At 47.3% G+C, this 20916-nt stretch overlaps 1 protein-coding gene across 2 annotated transcripts in view; it reads left to right on the top strand.

Moving 5' to 3' along the window:
* The window catches only part of LOC147608690 (FAD-dependent oxidoreductase family protein), a 92980-nt gene that overhangs the window by 13868 nt on the left and 58196 nt on the right, over positions 1-20916 (top strand). The window lies entirely within an intron of this gene.

The raw sequence follows: 20916 nt of genomic DNA, 5'->3' as shown, positions 1-20916 counted from the left end.
GTTGAGGCGGCGGGCATGCCTCATCTTCTCCTCCTCAATGACCTATGAGACCAAAAAGGTTACAACAATTGGTGGATCTGATACAATGTCCGTGTAAGAAAAGCTAAAAACAACTAAACAACTAACTGAAACTGAAACAACTATGAGGAAAAGTACGGTACTAGGAGCTCCTAATGGATAACATCTGGGAGGAAAACTCCAGCAACAAAGGTAAGCATCATACACATCACTATCCAAAGATGTCTCTCATCGGTTGATGGCGGATATCCTCAATGTCCTCCATGGTGAGTACTCTGACTGGATGTCTCCCATGCCGTGCTAGTATGGTCCTGATCCTTTGTTGTAGTCTCCGCCGGTGTCGAGATGGGCCTTTCATCTTGGGGCGCCTGGACCGCCCCAGCTCTATAGCCCGATCAATCAGTGTACCTCTGGTGCGGCTATACTCTGGGGCTAGCTGCAATGCCTGCTGGCTTGACTGCTCAATCTTTGGTCGAAAGAAGTCTGTAATCTGCCTTTGTAGGTGTCTCTCCCTCTCTGATCCCCTCCCTCTCAAGAGACCCTCTCTATGTCTACGAAGCTCCAGCAAGTATAATCCGAGGCATCTCTGATCTTGGTATCTCATGACTCTGGAAAGTGGTCCGAAACCCTCTCTAAACAGGCAGTGAAAACGGCCTCGTATCTCATAATATACTGGACAGTGACATATGTAATGTAACTCTGTCTCTGGCTCCATCTGGCACAGCTGACAAATCCTGGCCTCAGCTGGTACTCCTCGGAATCTGCCAGTCTCAATCTCTAGCTGGTGTGAGGATGTGCGCGTCTGACCAATAGCACACCGTACCCCATGAGAAAGATGAGTATCCATGTAGCTGGGTCTAATCACAAACCCATCCTGCGTGAGCTGGAGAAGATCTCTATAGAAAGCCATCTTCGTACCAAGCTCGTGTGTCGGCTGTATCCATGTCCTCCTAGTGTCCAGCTGAATCAAGTCCTGCCTGATAAGTCTGGTAATCTCTGCCCGTGTGAGAGAGAGGGAGGGTGCATCCAGGGAGTACTGAAATGGAGGTAGCCTGTCCATACTAAAGCCATGCAGCTGGAACCAAGCTGTCATCTGTGCATACCAACATGATCCGTCTCCCTGTGATGCCAACTGTCGTGAAGACTCCAGGGCTAAGCGAGCATATCTGTCTCTAGGGAGAGCCCAAGTGCTATGTATAAAGGAGACTGATCGAGTGAGTGCCTCTACTACCAATGGGGGGGCAGCCATCTCTGCACGGATAATATCATGTGGTACGGAGGCCTTGGCCCTAATCATCCGGGAAATCATAGAAACCAAGGGCCTCTCCATACGTCTCCATCCATCCGTGCTACCAGCTCGGCTGTGGTGATCCACTGAGGGTCCCCATATCTCCACTCCATACAGCATGGCTGAAGTGACAAAAGTGTCAAAGAGCCAGAGCTTTGTTCGAGGTTCCTGAAACTGAACCTGCGAACGCATCATCTCTAGTCTCCCCAGTGCTGCATAAGCTTTGGTCAATCTGGTCTCCGCTGCTCTCCTCAAGGAAAATAGTGGGCCACTAAAAACCACACCAAGGTAAGTATATGCATCTGTATACTGCACTGTCTCCTGACCATATGTAAAGGTGGGTACTGACCTCCTAACCCACTGTGCTGTGGTGTTAAACACCATCACCTTGGTTTTACCAAGGTTAACAGACAATCCACTATACAATAACAGCGGAATCCATGTCCCTGCTAGCTGTGCTCCTCTGTCACCCTCCCGTTCTACATAGTCCGAAACCTCATCCACGTACATCCCAAATAAGGTGGGAGAAAGGGGGCAGCCCTGTTTCACCCCAATAGTGGAGTGAACCATCTCAGATATACCCTGAGTAGTACGTACCTGCCCCACAACTATCCTGTATAAAGCCATGATTCCCCAAATCAGCTCTATGGGCACTCCCATCTCCTGTAGTCTGCGCATCTGTCTGGCTCTCGGTACTGTGTCAAAAGCTTTACGGAAATCCACAAAGCAACAATAAATCCTCCTGCCATATAATCTGCCCTCCTCAATAATAGCTCTGAGTGTCAAGATATGGTCAAGAGTGGAGAAACCTCTCCTGAACCCTGCCTGCCCTGATGCACGTATTCCCTCTCTCTCTGCCCATCTACTTAACTCCTGCTCAAGAATAGATGCATATAATCTAGCCAATGTGTGACCAATCATGATGGTACGATACTTCCCAGGAAGCATGGGATCCCCCGACTTGAAGATAGGTACAATTGTGGACATATTCTTGTCAGAATACGCAGCGGAGATGATGACCAGATCTGGGAACACGAGCAAAAAACGCAGGCAGAAAACAGCACAAGAGAGAGATAGATGTAGGCGTGTAAGTCTGCTCTGATATACACAAGAAGATCCCGAATATGATACAAGTGTGGTATGGGGGCTTGGGGCCTATTTATATGCCCCCAGATGGGCAATCGGCCTGCTGAAAAAGCCTCCACGACTGTAGCATCAGTCGGCCAGCACTGAATGAAGCCCACGACTGTATATGCCTAGTCGGCCAGCAGTACAGAGGTCCACGATTACTGTTGGGCAGTCGGCCAGTCACCTGTCTGCTGATGGGTCAGTCGGCCAGCTACTCAGTGCTCCTGCCAACTCAGAACTGCCTCCCAAGCCACAGAAAAAATGGGAAAAATAAGGGAAAAATGCGGGGAGTGAGGAAAAATGATAAAACACCTCATAAGGGCGGGCACACCCACAACAAAGGCCCTGGTGTATAAATCTAGACAGGAGATGACTTCTAACACCCCCTCTTAGCTCCTGGCTGTGAAACCAACCACAGGGAGCTGGGGTGCCGCCTGAGCAAATCCTGAGAGAGGGACTTCGTGAAGAGGTCCACCGTACTGTCCTCCGTCGAACAGAACTCTAGCAAGATGTCATGAGCAATGATCTGTTCACGAACAAAGTGCCTCTGGATGACCATGGGTTCCTCCAGTGGAAGCCCAAACCTGCAATGCAACCTCTGCATCCTCACCACCTCACAAGCAGCATCACAAGCAGCCCTGTACTTTGCCTCTGTACTCGACAAGGCAAAAGATGACTGTCTCCAACTGCTCCATAAAACTGCTCCTGGGCCTGAAGTAGATCTCCTCATGTCCTGATCTCCTCCCCAAACTGAGTCACTCCAACTGTGGAGTCGGACTCCATCCAACAATCTCCATCCTGTGTACAAGAGTCCCTGATCCTTCGCATGCCGCAGAGACCATAGGAAACGCAATCCTGCCTCCCAAAGATGTTGAAATTAGAGCATGGTGATGAGCTATGGTGGATCAAACACTAGAATCAACATCATTAACAAAGTGAATAGCAAATAATTAAGACGTAATTAGTGGGTAATTAACAAATAGATTAATGTAGGCATGGATAATCAAAAACCAGCAAATTCTCATTAGGCCAATGCCTCAATTTATAGAGCTTACATCAAGCATCTAATCCCATTGATTTCTCCATGATTCACTCTACCTCTTTTCCCTGATTCTCTCCACCTCTTCACTTTTCCCAGAATATCTCCACACTTCCTAAATCTTCTCATGCTACCCTTTATTCTCTCCCAGTAGATTCTTCTCACCTTTTCACAGGTTCTTTCACATTTACTCATCCTCTTTTACAGCCTCTAACCAAGGGCTTGTTCCCACACACACCCTATTCACTTGTATTTTCAACACCTCCCCTCAAGTGAATACTCTCTAGCACACCTGGACCCTATACCAAGTTTCCCTCTTACTTGATAGCCCGCGACCAGTGCCTCAAGTCCCTAAACTCCATAGTCCTTGACACTCTTTCTCTCTATGTGTCCAAGGCTACTATAAGTGCCCGCGACCTTGACTAAAGTGCTCACACATACATCTACCACGTGGCCTACATCATCGGTGGCTCAGAGGTGGTTTTACTTTGTTGGGGTAGGTTACATTGGGTTGTGGGGTCTCTCTCTCTCTCTCTCTCTCTCTCAGAAAAGATGATCCGACTCCACTTCCTTTGGAGCCTCCATGAAGTTTGTCGATGTCGTTCCTTCTCCACTTGGTTTGCTGTAGCAGTCTCTTGCCATGTGTCCTGGCTTTCCACATTTGTGGCAAGTGAAGGTCCTTCCTCCTACTCTGCCTCTTCCTCGTCCTCGTCCTCGTCCTCGAGAGAATTCTCCTCGGGTGAAGAATGCTTTTTCTTCTCCTGCTGTTGAGTCGAGCCATTTCTTCTCTTTGCCTCTGCTCTCTTGCTCTAGTAGAGCTGCTTCTATCTCGTGTAGCTTCAATTCAGGTACATTTTTTAGTGTTGCTACAATATTTTCATATTCACCTTTGTCCACACTCTTCAGAAGCACTGTTAGTGCCTCATCATCTTCTACCTTTTTGCCAATAGTAGCTGCTAGCTGTTGCTTGATGCTTTTATATTTGTTCAAGTGTGTGATTAAAGGTTCACTTTCCTTCATGTCCAATTTGTAGAATTGCATTAATAGATTTATCTTTGAATTTTTAGCTTGTGTGCCAAATAATTTATTGAGTTCATCCCATGCATCTTTTGCCCATTGTATCCCTGTGATGTGATGAATGATTTCATCATTTAAACTGAGTGCAATAAGTCCCAATGCTTTTTCATTCCTGCTCTTCTACTCATTTTCCCCTCTCTCTGGGCATTCATCTCTTCCCTCAACTAGCCCCCACAGCTTTTTCCTCATGAGCAAATACATGGTTTTTGTCTGCCATGTGTAAAACTGTTCCCCATTAAATTTGGCTATTTCTTGTGCTGTACTCATGGTGGTGATGTGAAGGGGGTCTTACCTCTTGATCCAATTTCAAGATTCAAGGGCAGTGTCTACCCTTTTACAACTCAATCTGGTGTTTAATAGATGATTACAACAAATTTATCAGCATAAAATCACCAGAAATTACATTAAATCAAGGGTAACCAATTTGTATGGAATGGTTGGAGTATCAAACCAACTCCGAATTGCAATGTGAAGTTATAGGGATCTGTATCAGATACCTAATGGTTAATTTGAACCCTCAATTGTACCAAAAAATAGTGATTAGCATTGATTAATCACTGATTAGCAAATTAATCCACTGTTTTGTGTGCAAAAAACGGAGTATGCGGGGAGTCCAGATCTGGTGCCTTAGACTTCAAATGAGCTCAAATGCTTTCAAAGCCATCAATAGCAATGAGTCTAGTAGAGGATTAAGCCAATAAACACAAGATTTGACCAAATATTGAAAGCTTAATCTCTGTTTTACCAAAGTCACCTGCAGATTTGATGAAGAGCTTGGATCTCACTGTAGACTTGATGAAATTGAATTCTGTCTTCACCAGCTTGTAGAGCATGCTTGAAAACCCCCGAGGCTAAGAGGAATTAGAGCAATTTGATTTGATGAAGTGGAAATTACTGATTTGTTGCAGAAAAACGTAGCTTGATAAAAACGCGATTTCTCTTCATCCGGTTGGCGGTTTGCGCTTCTGATTTGACTGGCTGGAGTAGCAAGGAGTTGGCTATCTATGGCTAGAAGGGTTTGGGCTAATTTTATGTGTGTAAGGAGAGGGAGCTTCTCCACTGGCTGGGGGTACAGAGGTGAGTTGAAAAAAGAGAGAAAATTATATTTTTCTTCTAATCCTAATTAGCAAAATATTTAGCAAGATAATGAGCTCACAAAATGATGGATTCTAGGCATGGCTCTGATACCATGTTAAAATTAGAGCATTGTGATGAGCTATGGTGGATCAAACACTAGAATCAACATCATCAACAAAGTGATAAGCAAATAATTAAGACGTAATTAGTGGGTAATTAACAAATAGATTAATGTAGGCATGGATAATCAAAAACCAGCAAATTCTCATTAGGCCAATGCCTCAATTTATAGAGCTTACATCAAGCATCTAATCCCATTGATTTCTCCATGATTCACTCCACCTCTTTTCCCTGATTCTCTCCACCTCTTCACTTTTCCCAGAATATCTCCCAGAATATCTCCACACTTCCTAAATCTTCTCATGCTACCCTTTATTCTCTCCCAGTAGATTCTTCTCACCTTTTCACAGGTTCTTTCACATTTACTCATCCTCTTTTACAACCTCTAACCAAGGGCTTGTTCCCACACACACCCTATTCACTTGTATTTTCAACAAAAGAGACATCCGCAACCACGAGCTCAACTGCCTCATCAGGAAGCTCCTGTCCAATCTGGTGTCCATCAACCAGATCAATGAACCATACAGCTTCTGAGTCACAGAGACATCACACTGCTCACAAGGATCAACACCTGTTACGGTGCAAAAACAAGTCCTGGAAACCTGCTGAAGACCACGCAAGGCCTCCTAAAACCTGTCAACCACCCCCTCTGAATCCGGAACCACAAAGCCTAGAGAAACCACCTCCTTCTGCAAGTAATCACCTGCCACCTGCCTGGCTTTCCGAAAGGTCTCCGTGGAAAGAACATCCTCAACTACTGGAGGTTCTTTGTCCCGAACACTACGAGACATCAGAGCATAAGTGACCTATTCAGTTTCCTCTAACTCACGAACACAAGAACTACCAACATCAGTACTGGAAAGTTCCTGCCAACTGCTGCCATCTACTGGCAAGCTATCCACCATATGGTCCCGGAAAGCCCGCACCTGCAGCGTATCCACACTTGAGTGGCCATTACCAGACTGCCACTCATCACAAACCTGAGGACCTGGGAGAGAGAGTGCTGAAAGCCTGTAAACTCCATTCTCCACTCCGCCTTCCCAAACCACCTTGCCTGTTGCTTTGTCCCGGAGAGCAACAAAATGCTCATCAAACTCCACCCGTACGCCAGTCTTGCAAACCTGATGCACTGACAACAGATGAAAACCAAGTGCCGGAACATACAACACCTGGGAGGAATGCTTCCCCCCTCTGCCATCGGGAACTATCTCCATCCTGCCCTCACTGTGAACTGGGATAGTGGACGTATCACCAGTAAGAATATGACCAGAAAGCTTGTAGAGATCCTGTAAACCGGAACGGGAAGGAGTCATGTGCCTGGAAGCACCACTATCGAGAATCCACTCCTGAGTATCCGTTGCGGAGAGTCCTCCAATCTCCTCCCTGCCTGAAGAAAATGAAACATCGGTGTCCACCACCTCCAGGTGCACAAAAGCCGGAGTCTTCATGATTACTGCTGAGGAATCTTCACCCTTCTCGGTCTTCCGCTTGGGACACTGCCTCCGGTAGTGGCCTTTCTCGCCACAATCATTACAGGTCCTCTCTGCCTTTAGTTTCTCGCGGTTAGAAACGGACGTCTTCTCGGAAGACTTCTCCGACGAAGCCTTCCCTTTGCCCGTGTTACGGCCTTTTGACCGTTGGCCAGTTAAGGCCTCCGAACCTCCACCTGAGGAGGGTTCGTGAATCGTTCCTCCTGGTCCAGGACCATGGGCACAAGCTCCTCCCACATGATGGTGTTGAGCCTGCCCCACTGGTAATCAGAGACGAGTAAAATGCTGAGTACGAAGAGGGCAAATGTGACAGCAACGTGATGGCCATGTCCTTTGAAGATATCTCCTTCCCAGCCTGGAGAACTTCCTGCTGAAGAGCCTGCAGCTTGTTAATATGCTCCCGCATCGTCGACGACTTTGCAGGGCTCATAACCCGCATCTGTACTTCCAAAGAAATCCTTTTCATGGGCGACACCCTGTTGTACAGTGAAGCCAAATGCTGCCATATACCTCTGGCTAGCGTCATATTCTTTACATGATTGATTACCTGTGGTGTGCAGTTGAGAAAGATAAACGAACGGACCCTGGCGTTGACACGATCCCACGTGTGTCTGAGCCTCCCGGTCCTTTCGGATCGACGGTAACTCCCCTTTCTCAACTTCCGGCAGTGGAACCCCAACAATGACGAAATCAGCGAGGTCGTAAGACTCCAGAACAGATTCCATCATAACCTTCCATATGCCGTAGTTGCTCCCGTCCAACTGATGGTCCACCGGGAACGTGGGGAGTGTCGGGATCTTCACATGTCTCTCGGCCATCTCATACAGATCTGCCATTGCGGGGATGTACTCTGAAAAGGGTCGGTGGGTGGGAACAAAGAAGAACTAAAACCTGCAAGTGGCTGTCCAGCAAATCAGCCCGCCTTCCTCTTGCTTCTCCTCTTCCCGAACAGTCCAAAACAGTCCACCAATCAGCCACAAAACAGTCCCCCTCTTGCTCACACAAATCCCAAGAACTATCTAGAGCCTAGGGCTCTGATACCATGTCAGAATACGCAGCGGAGATGATGACCAGATCTGGGAACACGAGCAAAAAACGCAGGCAGAAAACAGCACAAGAGAGATAGATGTAGGCGTGTAACTCTGCTCTGATATACACAAGAAGATCCCGAATATGATACAAGTGTGGTATGGGGGCTGGGGGCCTATTTATATGCCCCCAGATGGGCAGTCGGCCTGCTGAAAAAGCCTCCACGACTGTAGCATCAGTCGGCCAGCACCACTGAATGAAGCCCACGACTGTATATGCCCAGTCGGCCAGCAGGACAGAGGCCCACGACTGCTGTTGGGCAGTCGGCACCTGTCTGCTGATGGGTCAGTCGGCCAGCTACTCAGTGCTCCTGCCAACTTAGAACTGCCTCCCAAGCCACAGAAAAAATGGGAAAAATGCAGGGAGTGAGGAAAAATGATAAAACACCTCATAAGGGCGGGCACACCCACAACAAAGGCCTTGGTGTATAAATCTAGACAGGAGATGACTTCTAACAATTCCAAGTCTCAGGAAAAGCCTCACACATGGCTGGGTTAAACATCATAGCAATAAGCTCTGCAAGCATATCTCTGGCATGAATAAAGTGCTCTGCTACCAAACCATCATGATCATATGCTCTCCCAGTCCTCATCCTGTCGGTAGCTTTCCTTACCATCTCAGCAGTAAAGAAAGCACATGTCTCTGGGCATGGCTCCGATGGGTCTGGCAGGGGCGGCTGTCTTGGTGCTGTGTACAGGGATGCTGCATACTCACCCCAAATCTCTGTGGAGGTAATGGCTGGTGATGGTGAATGCTCATGGAATAGTCTCCATGCCTCGTCTGAGTCCTGACTCATAAATAACTGATACAAATCCCTCTCTAACTGAGCAAGATAAGCCCTCTTCTTCCGTCGCACTAGGTGCCGGAAGGTAATCTGTGACTGTCTGTGAGTGGTAACACCCATGAGCACCTCTCTCTGTAATCTGATCCTCATCTCTCTGCACTTCTCATCATACCAACTGTTCTGGGGCATGTTCCCAGATCGTCTCCGTGTAGGCTGACTATGGGGATATGCCTTTGATGCTGCAGCGTGAAGCGTCTCTATCAATATCTGAGTGAGCTCATCTAATGGCCGTCCCGGCTCCTCGGCACATAAGCGTTTGTATATATCATCCGTGTACACGGTGTCAGTCTCCCTCGTAAAGGTATAACGAGTGTGTGTGGAGACCTGTCCCAATGGAGCGGTGCTGAACTGAAATGTGAGAGTGAAGGACAAGATAGCATGATCCACTGCTATTCCAACCGGCCTAGTGCCTACCATAAAATCCTGAAAAGAGGGAATCAGACTGGGCTGAGCCATAACATAGTCCACTGTACTAGCACCATGCCGATGTGGAAAGCTAGTGAAACCGCCCGATGTCGGGAATCTCTGTAGGCCATTCAGGATGTCCCCATGTCTATCAAATACCGCCCATACACTGTATGTTCCGCATCCTGTGAGAGTCTAGATAGGCCCATATCCCTAACATCAAGCTCCCTCAACATCTCCTCTGAGGTATCATAAAATACTGTCTGGTTATGGGCGGTCCTGGCATTGAAGTCTCCCAGGAGAATGATGTCACCATCCTTGGAGAACTCCCAAATGTCATCATCCAAGATAGAAAAGGGAGACTGCCCGCTAGGTGATGCATACACTGATGTACTAGGAGCAAAATAGCATATAGCAATGTAGAGATATCTGCCCGTCTCTGCCCTCAGTCTAACCCACATGTACCTCGCCTGCTCATCTCTACGGACTATATGTATCAGTGGCTGTAGCTCCTCTCTAAACAATACTGCCACTCCTCCTGAGCCCCGTCCTCTATGCTCTGAACGAGTCTCCCGTCTACAAGCTGTCTCCCATCGGTATCCACTAACATGTGGCATGGACTGTCGAGGAGCCTGATGCGTCTCACAGTAGAAGAAGATGTCCCTCCCAGTGAAACTATCCTCAAAAGCCCCTACATCAAGGCGTAGAGATCCATTACAATTCCAAGTAGCAACTTTGAGTGTAGTCCCATAGGTCTCGCGCCGTCATGAAGAGCGCCTCTCCATAATCACCACTCTACCATCTCTATAGAAGGCCACTTTCCCTTTCTCTCGGGCTACCCTTATCTCGGGCATAACTTCTTTCATGTGGGCAAGTTGCGAGAGTGTGAGGTCATCTCCAAGAAATATTCCCGTCTTCTCGAGTGTAGGATGTCTCTTCAAGAAGTCCTTCGCTTCCATGGAGGGGAAACGAATGATAAGTGCTCTCTCCTTAGAAGATTCGCCACTACCTTCTCTCTTCTTTCCCACTCTCCATGCCTTTGTGTTCGTGGCTTCAATGTCCATCATAGAGAAGAGCTCCTTGGTTTCCCCTTCCGCATCATCACGGTCTTTTAGACCGGACACTCGTACATGTAAGGCCCGGGTCTTCCTCCTTTGCTCCTCTTCAAGGGTCATGTTGATGATGGTGGGAGTGGGGATGGGTGGCGATTCTTTACCTTTCCCTTTCTTGGCGACCTCGATCCATTTCTCCGCCTCGTCCATCTTCTTTTGTGTCTTTGTGATCACCTCCACCCATGAAGATGTCTTCTCTTTATGTTGCTCCTCCTCCTCTCGAATGATCCTCATTTGTTCCTTGATGGTATTCAGCTCTTCAATAAAGGAGGGCTGAAATTTTCCATCCTCAAGCTTGCTTTTTGAAGTGGCTTCCAACTCCTTTTTGAGGGCTGAGATTTCAGCCGCTTGACTTTTAGCACGCAATTTGGCCTCCACTAGTTCCTCCTTTAAGGCTGAAATCTCAGCCTCTTGCTTGGAAGATCTCTCTTCGAGCTCTTGGATTTTGTCAAATCCCTTCTCGAGTTTGGAGAGGCGGTTTATGATTGCGGTAACGGAAGAGTTGACCATCTTCTTGTTTTCTTTGATAATTGTGCCGAGCTTGTCCTCCACCTTCACGAGCTCCTCAATAAACCTGGTCTTGGCCATGACTTTTTGCATAACTTCCCACAGCCAATGGATTGAAAATTAATCCATGACACCAGCGCGAAACAATAGCAACAGGGAGGGGGGGGTTCAAGTCATGTAGGGGAAAGGGAAAGAGAGGAGATTCAGCACAGAGAGAGAGAGTTATGTTGCTGCCTTGGGGGCCTGAGGAAGGGTGGGTGGGAAGAGACGCGGAGGGACGGGCCAGCCCAGGCGGGAAGAGAGGTGGGCGAACAACGAAGAGGGAGAGGGGGGGAGAGAGAGAGAGAGAGAGAGCAGGGCAGGGCGGCGCAGAAAGCAAAGGGGGGGAGGGGAAGCGGGTTGAGCGGGCGAAAAGCGAAGAGAGAGAGGCAGGGCGGGGCGGCAAAAGCGTAGTAGGGCAGGGCGGCGCAGGGGCGAAGGGGGGCAGGGCGGCAAAAGCGAAGCTGGGCAGGGCGGCGCAGAGGCGAAGGGGGCAGGGCATCATAGAAGCAGGGCAGGGCGGCGCAGAAGCGAAGGGGGGGACGGGAAGAGAGAGAGAGAGAGAGAGATATTAACGTCTACGAGAGGCCAAAGTCGGCCTATGAGACAAATCAGTGTACCTGTGTGGGGTATCCTCTGTCATCCCAACAAAATGAAAAAGTACTGAACTAAAAAGCTGAATCTGGGTGTGCAATAAGTACAATGAGTGGGGGAGGGGATGGAGCTCTACTACTAGGAGAATGCAAAGCTATATGCATGGAGTATACAATCATGATATGCAACCTAGCTAGCTCCATCCTGTACCATACTGGGGGTATAAAATGGTATACATCAATGAAGGGGGTGTCCACAGCTCCCTGAAGAACATGCCTGGGTCTGCTCTGAAGCGAGCCAGTCGCTCCGCACCCTCTCTGTGAAACTGAGCTCTGATCTCTGTCATCTCTCTCTGGTAGAGGCGTGGTGTCCGAAAGCCAGGTGTCCTCCGTCTCCTGCGGGCTCTGAGTGTCTTTGCTCTCTGGAGAGTAATTCCCTGCTGTGTAGGGGTTGGGAGTGGGGTGGATCTCTGAAAAAATGTAGTAATCTGTGTCTGTCGTCCCCCCTTTGGAGCTATTTGAGCCTGTAATGATGTCTCTCTGTGACGTTGTACGTCTAGAATGAATCTCCCCAGTATGCGTTGGTCTGCTGCCTCAAAGAGCTGGCGTAGGGAATGTAACTTTCTGAATAAAATGGGATATCTCTCTCTGATGGCTGTATATGCTCTGCATCTGCATATATAATGCTCCTCACTCTCCACCTCCTCTCTGCACAATCTGCATACCCTCTCCTGTCGGAGGATCTGTGCTGCTCTGCCAGTCTTGATCTCCAATTGATATGATGAGACTCTAAGCTGACCAATAGCTACTCGGGAGCCATGTGGTAAAAAGCCCTCGATGTATCTAGGCCTCTCTATAAATCCATCATCAGTGATACTCATGAACTGATCTCTGTAGTACATCATCTTCGGTGGAAGAGGTTGTGTAGGCGATATCAATGTCTCTCGTGTATAGAGCTGCCATAGGTCCTGTCTCAATACTCTGTTCCTCTCACTATGAGAGAGACGGATATGTGGTGCATCCCTGTCATACTGGAATGGTGGTAGATGATCCATGTCTAGGCCATGCTATGAGAACCGATGTGTGACCTGTGCATACCATGATCCTCTGTCTCCTGCCTCAGCCAGCTGTCTAGATGCCTCAAAAGCTCTGTATGACAATATGTCCTGTGGCATCTCTCTGAATCTGTCTAGCAGGCATATAGTCTGGAATATGGCCTCTACCATCATAGGAGGCGCAACAAACTCTGCTCGGATAATGTCATGAGGTACTGACGGTTTGCTGCGTATCATGCGTGCCATCATGAGGGCCTGTGGTCTCTCTATCTGTGTCCACCAATGGGTAGCAAGGCCTGGCGCCCATACTGCTGCTCCATACATCAGTGCCGGTGTGACTGATGTGTCAAATAGCCACCCCTTCGTCCGGGGCTCCTGAAAATGCGCCCGGTGGCATTGTCTCTCTAGCATAGCCAATGCTGCATATCCCCGTGTCAATCTAGCTGGTGAAGCATGTGGCTGTTGCAGAGAAGGTAACCCCTAGGTACACGTATGATGTCACCACCTCCACCTGGCGTCCTGCGAGAGTGAATGTCAGCTGACTCATGCCCTGTCTCGATGTATGAAAGACCATAACCTTGGTTTTCCCAAGGTTCACAGTAAGACCCCTCTGTGTGCAGAAATCATGGAGTGCATGTAGATGCTGCTGTAGACCTCCTGGAGACTCGGACACTAATACAATTGAAGGCTTTCAGCTGTTAGGGTTAGGGTTTGGAGGTGCTGCAAATACAAACGTGGAGAGGCAGAGAGAGAGAACACACGACTCTTGTTGTGTATTCAGTTGATAATGTGAAGTACAATAGCCACATAATAAAGTGACCTAAAAGAAGTGTTCACATGTCTGGCCATAAAATGTGCCGGGTGGACCAAAACACTTATAAACTGTTTATAAGTGAAACTAAGCTAAACTGGGGGAAAAAACCTCCACTAACTGAAGTAAAAAGTGCCCCAGTAATCTACTGATGATCACTAGCACTCCTCTGGGTGCATACACAGCATAAAACCCAACAAACCCCCCTGGAGTGATATGTGATCATTGTACATCATCCACCAAAAGGAAACAAATTCAAAGCAGTGTGGAATGCTTCGAATTTCGGACGTGGTAATGCCTTGGTGAAGATGTCTGCCACATTCTGATCTGTAGGACAGTAGATTAGACTAATATCACTTGCCTGGAGTCTCTCCCGAACAAAATGATAGTGAATCTCAATGTGTTTAGTGCGAGCATGAAACACAGGATTCCTGGCCACAGCAATGGCACTCTGACTATCAGTATAGATAGGTGTAGGCTCCTCCACTGAAATATCCATATCAGTCATGAGACGACGCAACCAAACACACTCAACAGTAGTAGTGTAGGCTGCTCTGTACTCTGCCTCACAAGACGAAGTGGCCACTGTGGTCTGTTTCTTGCTTAGCCAAGAAATGCATGAAGAGCCAAGAAAGAAACAATTTCCACTAGTGGAATGTCTGGTATCAAAATCACCAGCCCAATCTGAATCACTGTAAGCGTATAACTGCATGTCACCCCCCTCAGGATAAAGCAATCCAAGAGACAAGGTACCCTGCAAATATCGGAATACACGCTTCACAGCTTGCCAATGTGACAACCGCGGGCTGTGCATGAATCTGCTCAACTGAGAGACTGCATACTGAATATTTGGCCGTGTAGTACACAAGTAAATAAGGCACCCAACAGCCTGAGCATATGTAGTGGCATCAAAGGAAATACTGTCATCTTGTAGTGACAGTTTCATCCCTGGCTCCATAGGAGTGCTAATAGGCTTGCAATCCTGAAATTTAAACTTCTCCAGAAGTTTAGCAACATACCGAGATTGCAACAACCCAATGCCACTGCTATCCTGCACAAACTGTATGCCCAAATAGTAGTGTACAAGCCCCAAATCAGACATGTCAAATGTCTGTTGCAGTATCTCTTTAAAAGCTGCAATTTTGTCATCATTAGATCCCATGAGCAAGAGATCATCTACATAAAGACTGATGACCAGCATATCTGTCTCTTCTTTCTTTACATACAAGGTGGCTTCTGATGGACTGTTCACAAATCCTTGAGTGAGTAGGAAAGCATCTATCTTTGCATACCAAGCTCGTGGAGCTTGTTTCAAACCATACAAGGCCTTTTTCAGCCTGCATACTTTCCCTTCATGACCATGTTCTGCAAAGCCTATGGGCTGATATACATAAACTTCCTCCTCGAGGTCCCCATGTAGGAAAGCAGTCTTTATGTCCAACTGGTGAACAACCCAACCACGATGTGCATCCAATGCAATGACACACCTAAGTGTCAACATACGGGATGTAGGAGCAAATGTCTCCTCATAATCAATGCCCTTCTTCTGTGCATAGCCCTTTGCAACGAGACGGGCTTTGTACCTGTCAATGGTTCCATCTGCATGTCTTTTCAACTTATAGACCCACTTGGTACCAATTGCTTTCTTGCCTTTGGGCAGATCAACCAAATCCCATGTTTGATTCCTTTTAATAGAATCAAGCTCATCCTGCATGGCTTTGTTCCAATGCACATTGTCTCGTGCATCCACAAATGAATCAGGCTCATCATCATCCTGTAAACTGGCTGCCATAACCATATTCAAATCCATGATGTGTGCATGTTCATTGGTCCTTGTCTCCCTACGAGTACAACCAGCAAGAGGACCCTCTAGATGGCTGTCCTGTAATGTCCTCAAATACCATCTAGGTATGTGTCTGACTTGTGGTGCCTGCTGCCCCATAATTGGTTCAGCTTCTGGCTCAACTTGCTGCTGAATTTCTGCACCACCTTCATGATTTGCTGGCTGTCCTGTACCCTCATGAGTTGGATCACCAACTGTGGAATGAAACTCCATAGGTAGTAGACCTTCAAACACATCATTTTCAGCCTGATTTGCATCATAACCAGCCATGGATATTTCTGATTTTTCATCAAAAATCACATCCCAACTAGTGAATATCTTCCTGGATAGTGGGTCATATAACCGGTAGCCCTTGCTCTCACGGCTATACCCAACAAAAATGCATTTTGTGGCTTTATCATCCAACTTCCTCCTCAACTCTTTGGGTATGTGTGCATATGCAAGACACCCAAAGATACGAAAATGTGATACCGAAGGCTTGCGGCCATGCCAAGCCTCAAAAGGAGTAATGGAAACCAATGCCTTTGTGGGACATCGATTCAAAATATGACAAGCACACATGACAGCTTCCACCCAAAAGATATGTGGTAGCCTCTTTGCCTTTAGCATACATCTGACAGCTTCCACCCAAAAGATATGTGGTAGCCTCTTTGCCTTTAGCATACATCTAGCCATCTCCATGAGTGACCGATTCTTCCTTTCTGCAACCCCATTCTGCTGTGGAGTATAAGGAGTAGTATACTGATGTTTTATACCTCTACTCTCAAGAAAGGAATTCAACATGTGTGACATATATTCCCCCCCTCGGTCAGAACGGAGAGTCTTAACCTTGCATCCTGACTCTGTTTCAGCAAGTGCTACAAAGGCCAAAAATGCATCATATACCTGTGATTTCTGTGTCAAAGGATAGACCCAGCATATACGAGAGAAGTCATCAATAAATGTTGCAAAATAGAAGCAACCACCTAATGACTTCGTCTGCATGGGACCACAAAGATCACTGTGTATAAGCTGCAACTTTGCAGTTGCTCGTAGAGCCTGATCACGTGGGAAGGAAAACCTATGCATTTTTCCCAAAATACATCCTTCACAAATGTGATCTCCATGAGAGGTAGGTCTGTAAACATGTTATGTCGCTGCATAAGCATAAGACTACCAAAATTTACATGCCCCATGTGAGCATGCCATAACTCCGCATCAACCATAGCTGGAGTAAGAGTGAATGCATTATAAGCAGATTGATCCACTGGCTGAAATGCATCCAACTGATAAAGTCCATGACATAATGTACCAGTAAGCATCAAGGTCAAAGCATTAGCTTTGTCTCTGACCATGCATTTATCATCATCAAAGTGGACTTGCATACCACAATGTGCTAAAGAAGAAATGGACAACAAATTCTTCTTTATCCCTGGTACATATAAGGCATCTGTAAGGCAAAGAATAGAGCCATCAATGGCTGTGAGCTGAATCTCCCCAATGCCACGAACTGGATATGAAGCATTGTTGGCACACTGAACAGTTTTGCCAACAGGGGCAGGGCCTACATGACAAAACAAATCCCTGCGAGATGTGATATGCTTTGAGGCACCACTATCAAAATACCAAGTACATGCATGCTCTGTCATACTGAGTGCCTGTGAAGACCAAGAGGCATCATAGCTGCATGTATAGAAACAGTAATCCCTGTCCTCTACAAAAGAAGCAGTCTCTGGAGGAGCTTTAGAGACATCATTTACAGACATACCAGATTCTTTTGCCTTCTCTTTGGCAATCCTCTTTCTACACTCTGTGATGTAGTGACCTGGCTTCTTACAGTAATGACATTTGCCCTTCTTCTTGGGCTGTCCATCACCTTTCTTGGTATCCTGAGATGAACCACCATCACCTGAATTCTGATTTGAACTCTTTGGCTGAGATTTTCCTTTCCCCTTTTGACCTGTAGTAAATGCTTGTTCAGCACTTGTGTTCATATTCATATTCTTCCTCATTTGCTCTTCTTGTAGCAAGAGAGCAACAAGTTCCTGATACTTAAGGGGTTCAGCAGCATTCCTCATGCTGAGGTTCAAAGAGGTATGAAAAGCCAAGTAAGATCTTGGCAAAGAGTGCAAGATGAAGCTGTGTCTCAGGAATTATCTCATCCACATTGATGAGTTGCTCTCTCAAATCCTGCAGCTTGTTTAAGTGGCTAGACATATCATCTCCTTCATTCATTTTCTGATTTTTCAGCTCTCTTTTCAAAAATGAGATCCGAGCCTCATTACGAGCAGCATACATCTGCTCCAAAGTCACCCATGCATTCTGTGAAGAGCCAGCTGAACGAATATGAGGTATAATAGACCTCTGTACTGACAATGCAATGAGTGACAAGGCTTGTGCATCTCTGGCATCCCATGTCTTCTTAGCATTTGTTCTTTGAACAGGCAATGGCTGACCTGGAGCCTGTACCTGTTGTCCTTGTCCACGAGCACCCCCTTGGGGAGGAGTCTCTGGAGCCAATGGACCTGGACGTGGTTCATCACCACTAACAAAATCCCAAAGACCTTTTGCCACAAGCACATTTTTCAGCATAAAACTCCACAAGGAGTAGTTCATGCCGTCCAATTTGTCTTCCTTAGACAAACACGTGAATACATCACTCTGCTGTTGATTTGCCATTATGCCAATGCACAATGTTGTACCTGTTTATCAAAAAACCCAATAGCAAGAGCCCTGAAAGCAACTGTACTCCACTGAATACAGTTCACCCAAATATGCCTGCACTCTCAATCCTCTGAATGTGCAACTCAATGCACCACTGACTGAGTAGAGCAGCAAAAATGGCTTACACAGTGCCAAAATGCCCAAAAATTGCCCAAAGTTACTGCACCCAAAACCTTGCAAGAAACCTGTAGAGTTTTCTTTGCAAGAAAGTCTGCCTGTAGATTTTCACAGAGAAAATAAAAATGCCCAAAATTCAAAACTTGTAATGCTTACCACAGTTGTACGGAGTAGGTTGTGGTAGTTGTAATGAACAAGTAAAGTTGACTGTACTGTGCAGGTACAGTCGACTGGTACTGTACGGAAGCAGTACGGAAGCTGGGCGAGCAGGTACAGTACGGAAGCAGGAGGCGATTGTAGACAGATGTGCGTAGTAGGTTCTGGTCAGCTGTACTGTGCAGGTACGTTGACTGTACGGCTGCAGTCGTGTTTTGTACTGTGCATTGTACGGAGCAGGGCGACCAGTTACATAGCAGGTCGCCTGTACGGCTATCTGCGCAGATCACAGCAGGGCGACCACAGTACAGTGCTGTCCTGCGCAGGTTTGTACGGAGCAAATTCTGCATAGATAGGGAACAGTACGGGTACTGCACAGGTGTACGGAGCAGGACAGTAGCTGTCGGCGAAGTTGTGCGAGCAGCTACTGTGTACGGACTGCAGGCGAAGCTTTACCTGTACGGGCAGTTGCAGACAGAGCTACTGAACAATACGGATACCAGTGTTGAAGAGTACGGGCAGGGCAAGGGCCACCTGGAGGCTCTGATACCAAATGAAGGCTTTCAGCTGTTAGGGTTGGGGTTTGGAGGTGCTGCAAATACAAACGTGGAGAGGCAGAGAGAGAGAACACGACTCTTGTTGTGTATTCAGTTGATAATGTGAAGTACAATAGCCACATAATAAAGTGACCTAAAAGAAGTGTTCACATGTCCGGCCATAAAATGTGCCGGGTGGACCAAAACACTTATAAACTGTTTATAAGTGAAACTAAGCTAAACTGGGGGAAAAAACCTCCACTAACTGAAGTAAAAAGTGCCCTAGTAATCTACTGATGATCACTAGCACTCCTCTGGGTGCATACACAGCATAAAACCCAACAACAATATCATTAGCATAAAGCATAATATGTACTGAGGTACCTGCTAGATCAACTCCATCTCCGCCTCCCCGTGTAATGAAGTCAGCCACCTCATCAATGTATAACCCAAATAGCGTGGGGGAAAGTGGGCATCCTTGCTTCACACCAATGGTGCTAGCAATAGTCTCAGACATACCTCCTGGGCATCTGACTCGCCCAAAAACCTGCTCATATAATATGCATAGATGCCCCATGTCATATCTGTTGGTATGCCAAGAGACTGCAGGCGCTAAAAGAGCCTCTCTCGTGGTACTGTGTCAAATGCCTTGCGGAAATCCACAAAGCAGCAATAGAGCTTTCTCTTCCTCACTCTGGCCTGATCAATCATACATCTCAAACTAAATACATGGTCAGTGGTAGAGAAAGCTCTCCTGAAGCCTGCCTGCCCTGATGAGCGTAAACCTGCTCGCTCAGCATATAAGCTAAGCTCTTGCTCCAACACTGCACCATAGAATTCGGCCATCATGTGGCCAACCATAACCGTCCTGTAGTTGCTTGGATCGAGCATATCCCCAGTTTTGTGGATTGGCACAATGGTGTGCATCGTCTACTCTGCAGGCAAACCCTCTGCTAGTGTCCTGTTAAACAGGTGTGCAAGAAAAGGAGCCAAAGAATCTACTGCATATATGAGATGCTCACCCTATAGGCCCATATGGTCGGCGGCCTGTCCATGCTGTAGGCGGCAGATAGCTTCCTTTACCATATAGTGGGTAAAGAAGCTAGCTGTGGTAGGTCAAGGCTCCTGTGGTGGCTGAGGTATAGGTGGCTGCTGTGGGGCGTGGTATAGGCCCTCTGCATATGTGTGCCATGTCTGTGGGTCTGCAATGGGTGTCGGTGTCCGAGGCTCTCTGAAGTGCCGCCATGAGATAGGGCTATCTCTACTCAGGAAGAAATGGAAGATCTCTAGCTTCTGTATCTCTGCGAAGGCCCGCCTTTTGCGGCGAGTAAGTCTCCTCATCTCTCTCCTCGACTCTTGCTCTGTGATGGCTCCCAAGGCTCTCTGTATGCGGAGCCGTGAGTATGGGCTCTGCACTCGTCATCATACCATCTGTTTTGTGGCATCGTCCCAGATCTCACAGGCTCTCTTGATTGGACACGATGTGGGAAGCTTTGTAATGTAGCCGTGTGTAGGAGTGATGCCAGCTGGGCTGTAATGGTATCCATAGGTGCCAGGGGATCTATGAGTAGGAGCCCATCCTCTACTCTGCCAGTGTATATGTCTGCCATGTCATGTGTGAAGTAGATGGTAGTGTGTGGTGTCGGTATGTGGGGGGCTGGTGATACTGGTGATCCGGCTAGTGAAAATGCCAAGTATGTATGATCTGCCCCAATAGGACGAGGTGGGATGGAGAATGAGGTGACAAGCTGTGATGCCTCCAAAGACCCCATAATGTAGTCTACCACCGTGCCTCCGGTCCGTGTATGACCCCCATGTGGGAAGCATGTCAGCCCTCTGATCCCGGCCACTGTAGCATCCCGTTATAAA

The sequence above is a fragment of the Cibotium barometz genome, chromosome 52 (assembly GCF_041138505.1).
Source record: "Cibotium barometz isolate CiBa-2024 chromosome 52, ASM4113850v1, whole genome shotgun sequence".
NCBI lineage: Eukaryota > Viridiplantae > Streptophyta > Polypodiopsida > Cyatheales > Cibotiaceae > Cibotium > Cibotium barometz.
Note: the sequence above shows the minus strand (reverse complement) of the source record. Positions and strands in the feature narration are given on the sequence as shown.